Below are 6,394 nucleotides of genomic sequence, written 5' to 3'. Positions count from 1 at the left end.
TAGGTGGATACTAGGTGGGCGGGTGTGCTGAGTGGGTATGTTGGGTGGGTGAGCGCGATGAGTGGTCAAGGGATGGGTGAGAGGCCGTGCGCTAAAGTAGAAATGTAACTCCTAAAAATATCTGTACAAGATTCATTGCCATGGTGCCTCACTCCTCACACAAAACACCGTCATGGTGCCTCATTCTTCACACAAGACACCCTCATGGTGCCTCACTCCTCACACAATACACCGTCATAGTGCCTCACTCCTCACATAAAGCTCTGGCAGTCTTCCAGAGTCATCCATCCTGACTTGCTTCCTGCTTCATTTCAAATTTCCTCTGTGCGTCCGGCATGCATCCTGTCATCCCCTTCCATGTTCACTCTCTCATTCCTTTCCTGTTGCACTCGCGCTTCTAAGCTTAACCTCTTTTTTGTAATGTTTAAAGGTATGTGATTTGATTGTGTCAGCAGAAAGATAAGAGTTATTTAATCAAGGTAACAGCAGTGACAATATTTTATTTTCAACCTTTCGCGTGAATGCTATTATTTCAGTTCCCAATGTGATAAGAAGTGGTCGGCGATGGTGTTGTTTCTTGTTGTAATGTTCGATTATTTGGAAGAGTTTGATGCTGGTGAAAGGCTCTTGTTCCAAGCAAATTGGGTTACCCCTCCTTTTCTAGGGTTCAACCCCAATGTCCTCACATCCGCAGGCGCTTTATAACCTGTACAGATGAGGCGCTTTATCGTGAGCATACTTCTAGTACTACTGCTACTACTAATAATATTTAAATGTTTCTTCGTTATTTATTTATTGTCTGTGATCGTTATTAATTCACAGTGATGATTAAATTTTGAGCTCAAAATGTGTGTGTGTGTGTGTGTGTGTGTGTGTGTAGGCGATAATTTATTAGCACCATCTTGTTCAGCCATCCTGTCGTAGAAATATTAGAATTACTGACAATATGTTTGATAAAAGGACACGTGCAACTAATGCGACATTGCACTGTGGCAACATTTCACTTGACAAAACTCATTAGTTGCACAAAACGCATTAGTTGCACATGTGTCCTTTTACTTAAGTCATCTTGCATATCTCAGCGATCATTTTCCAGCCTACAACTAGTCATTTAACGTTTGAAATCCTATATTAGCTTCTATCGTCAGTACCACATTTAAGCATTCGGTACAATATCAGTGAGTTCAGGGATGAAGCAGCGACCAGAACCAAGTCAGTAGTAAATCATGAGCTCAGAAAAGAAGGCAAATGTCTTTCACGTGACATTATCCATTGACATTTCAAGCTTTGAAAATATAGGTTATTTTGGGATGTTGATAAATGATGGTGAGTTATGGCCGTGGTCGACGGACACAAATGGTTGAAGCTGTACGATTTGTAACTTTGACGCATGACATTTTACTTATGACGCATGACATTTTACTTATGACGCATGACATTTTACTTATGACGCATGGCATTTTACTTATGACTCATGACATTTTACTTATGACGCATGACATTTTACTTATGACTCATGACATTTTACTTATGACGCATGACATTTTACTTATGACGCATGACATTTTACTTATGACGCATGACATTTTACTTATGACTCATGACATTTTACTTATGACGCATGACATTTTACTTATGACGCATGACATTTTACTTATGACGCATGACATTTTACTTATGACGCATGACATTTTACTTATGACGCATGACATTTTACTTATGACGCATAACATTTTACTTATGACTCATGACATTTTACTTATGACGCATGACATTTTACTTATGACGCATGACATTTTACTTATGACGCATGACATTTTACTTATGACGCATGACATTTTACTTATGACGCATGACATTTTACTTATGACGCATGACATTTTACTTATGACTCATGACATTTTACTTATGACGCATGACATTTTACTTATGACGCATGACATTTTACTTATGACGCATGACATTTTACTTATGACGCATGACATTTTACTTATGACGCATGACATTTTACTTATGACGCATGACATTTTACTTATGACGCATGACATTTTACTTATGACTCATGACATTTTACTTATGACGCATGACATTTTACTTATGACGCATGACATTTTACTTATGACTCATGACATTTTACTTATGACGCATGACATTTTACTTATGACGCATGACATTTTACTTATGACGCATGACATTTTACTTATGACTCATGACATTTTACTTATGACGCATGACATTTTACTTATGACGCATGACATTTTACTTATGACGCATGACATTTTACTTATGACGCATGACATTTTACTTATGACGCATGACATTTTACTTATGACGCATGACATTTTACTTATGACGCATGACATTTTACTTATGACGCATGACATTTTACTTATGACGCATGACATTTTACTTATGACGCATGACATTTTACTTATGACTCATGACATTTTACTTTTGACGCATGACATTTTACTTATGACGCATGACATTTTACTTATGACTCATGACATTTTACTTATGACGCATGACATTTTACTTATGACGCATGACATTTTACTTATGACGCATGATATTTTACTTATGACGCATGACATTTTACTTGTGACGCATGACATTTTACTTATGACGCATGACATTTTACTTATGACGCATGACATTTTACTTATGACTCATGACATTTTACTTATGACGCATGACATTTTACTTATGACGCATGACATTTTACTTATGACGCATGACATTTTACTTATGACGCATGACATTTTACTTATGACGCATGACATTTTACTTACGACGCATGACATTTTACTTATGATGCATGACATTTTACTTATGACGCATGACATTTTACTTATGACGCATGACATTTTACTTATGACGCATGACATTTTACTTATGACGCATGACATTTTACCTTAACGCATGATGTTCTACTACTGATACACTACAGTTTACCTTGACGCAGTCTTGATTTTGATTCATGAATTTATCTTAACGCATGATTTTTAACCTTGACGCACGAGTTTTGACTTAAATATGTTTCAACCTAGACGCATAACATTTGACCTTGGCGCAAAATCTTTAACATTTTACTTGACTTTCGACCTAGAGCTTTCACCTTAACGAATAACCATTCATCTTGAATTTTGGAGATGAGGAAGATTTACTGGATCTGCTGTGGGACGTTACTGTATCACTGGTTGTCTTCTGCTGCTGCTGCTGCTGCTGCTGCTGCTGCTGCTGCTGCTGCTGCTGCTGCTTTACATATTTGAAGGATAGCTGTTAGTGATGCTGGTATATATAATTGTATATAATGGTAAATATAAGCGAGTTTTATTTTTAAGACTAAAAATATTGGGAGAAAGTGTGATGTTTCTATTTATTTTAGAATTCATACAGCTTTCTTTTCCAAGAAATTTTATATATACGGAGATATATACTATGGGAGCAAGTGAAGGTTTTGCGTCACGGTGCGCTTGTCCAGTGGATGTGGAGCAGCGCTATTTTAAATTTACTTGGGAATATAGGTATTGGAAATAATATTTTGAAAATAGATAAAGTGAAGTATTTAAGTCTTGCAAAATAGTTAGAAATTTGTTTTTATTTTCTATTGCTAAATAAAAAATACAAGAGATACTTGATGTTGAACGTACGTACAGCAGTAAGTGTTTTAAAACGTGGAGACACCTGAACGTATGTACAGCAGTGAGTGTTTTTAAACGTGGAGACACCTGAACGTATGTACAGCAGTGAGTGTTTTTAAACGTGGAGACACCTGAACGTATGTACAGCAGTGAGTGTTTTAAAACGTGGAGACACCTAAACGTACGTACATTAGTATTTAAAGCGTGGAGAACCTGAACATACGTACAGCAGTATTTTAAAACGTTGAGACATATGAACGTACGTACAGTAGTGTTTTAAAACGTGGACAGCCTGAACGTACGTGCAGCAGCAAGTGTTTTAAAACGTGGAGACACCTGAACGTACGTACAACAGTAACTGTTTTAAAACGTGGAGACAGCTGAACGTACGTACAACAGAAAATATTAAAAGGTGAAGATAAAAGTGCATTATAAATCTCTAACCTTCGCTACGAGTCGGAATTCTCCCGGTCTGTAGTTTCCAAACATATTATTACGATTTCCAGAGTCTGTTGTGTGTGGTTGTAGATCTTTAATTCATGGAGATGACACAATTAGCAAAGGTATGTCAAGGTTTATTAAAAGTGGAAATATTTTGAGATGACTGGTCTCAGTAGCTTCAATTAACATTATTTAAAGATAAAGAACTTGACATTTATAAATAATTTACATTTAGTGTAAAATATAACTGTTATATACCTTGTTACACACCCTGCCGTCTACCAGGGCACACCCTGCCGTCTACCAGGGCACACCCTGCCGTCTACCAGGGCACACCCTGTTGTCCACCAGGGCACACCCTGCCGTCTACCAGGGCACACCCTGCCGTCTACCAGGGCACACCCTGCCGTCTACCAGGGCACACCCTGCCGTCTACCAGGGCACACCCTGCCGTCTACCAGGGCACACCCTGCCGTCTACCAGGGCACACCCTGCCGTCTACCAGGGCACACCCTGCCGTCTACCAGGGCACACCCTGCCGTCCACCAGGGCACACCCTGCCGTCTACCAGGGCACACCCTGCCGTCTACCAGGGCACACCCTGCCGTCTACCAGGGCACACCCTGCCGTCCACCAGGGCACACCCTGCCGTCCACCAGGGCACACCCTGCCGTCTACCAGGGCACACCCTGCCGTCTACCAGGGCACACCCTGCCGTCCACCAGGGCACACCCTGCCGTCTACCCGGACACACCCTGCCGTCTACCAGGGCACACCCTGCCGTCTACCAGGGCACACCTTGTCCAGCAGGGCACACCCTGTTGTCCACCAGGGCACACCCTGTTGTCCACCAGGGCACACCCTGCCGTCCACCAGGGCACACCCTGCCATCTACCAGGGCACACCCTGCCGTCTACCAGGGCACACCCTGCCGTCTACCAGGGCACACCCTGCCGTCTACCAGGGCACACCCTGCCGTCTACCAGGGCACACCCTGCCGTCTACCAGGGCACACCCTGCCGTCCACCAGGGCACACCCTGCCGTCTACCCGGACACACTCTGTTGTCCACCAGGGCACACCCTGCCGTCTACCCGGACACACCTTGTTGTCCACCAGGGCACACCCTGTTGTCCACCAGGGCACACCCTGCCGTCTTCCCGGACACACCTTGTTGTCCACCAGGGCACACCCTGTTGTCCACCAGGGCACACCCTGCCGTCTACCCGGACACACCTTGTTGTCCACCAGGGCACACCCTGTTGTCCACCAGGGCACACCCTGCCGTCTACCCGGACACACCCTGCCGTCTACCCGGACACACCTTGTTGTCCACCAGGGCACACCCTGCCGTCTACCCGGACACACCTTGTTGTCCACCAGGGCACACCCTGCCGTCTACCCGGACACACCTTGTTGTCCACCAAGGCACACCTTGTTGTCCACAAGGGCACACCTTGTTGTCCACCAAGGCACACCTTGTTGTCCACCAGGGCACACCTTGTTGTCCACCAGGGCACACCCTGTTGTCCACCAGGGCACACCTTGTCCACCAGGGCACACCTTGTTGTCCACCAGGGCACACCCTGCCGTCTACCCGGACACACCTTGTCCACCAGGGCACACCTTGTTGTCCACCAGGGTGCACCCTGCCGTCTACCCGGACACACCTTGTTGTCCACCAGGGCACACCTTGTTGTCCACCAGGGCACACCTTGTTGTCCACCAAGGCACACCTTGTTGTCCACCAGGGAACATCCTGTTGCCCACTAGGGCACACCCTGTTGCCCACCAGGGCACACCATGTTGTCCAGGGCACACCCTGCCGTCTACCCGGACACACCCTGTTGCCCACCAGGGCACACCCTGTTGTCCACCAGGGCACACCCTGTTGCCCACCAGGGCACACCCTGTTGCCCACCAGGGCACACCTTGTCCACCAGGGCACACCTTGTTTTCCACCAGGGCACACCCTGTTGTCCACCAGGGCACACCCTGCCGTCTACCCGGACACACCCTGTTGCCCACCAGGGCACACCTTGTTGTCCACCAGGGCAAACCTTGTTGTCCACCAGGGCACACCCTGTTGTCCAACAGGGCACACCCTGTTGTCCACCAGGGCACACCCTGTTGCCCACCAGGGCACACCCTGTTGCCCACCAGGGCACACCTTGCCCACCAGGGCACACCCTGTTGCCCACCAGGGCACACCTTGTTGTCCACCAGGGCACACCTTGTTGTCCACCAGGGCACACCCTGTTGCCCACCAGGGCACACCCTGTTGCCCACCAGGGCACACCCTGTTGCCCA

Source organism: Cherax quadricarinatus, chromosome 1 (genome assembly GCF_038502225.1).
Source record: "Cherax quadricarinatus isolate ZL_2023a chromosome 1, ASM3850222v1, whole genome shotgun sequence".
In the NCBI taxonomy this organism is placed as follows: domain Eukaryota; kingdom Metazoa; phylum Arthropoda; class Malacostraca; order Decapoda; family Parastacidae; genus Cherax; species Cherax quadricarinatus.
The sequence above is the reverse complement of the archived record's forward strand: the minus strand, read 5'-3'. Positions refer to the sequence as shown.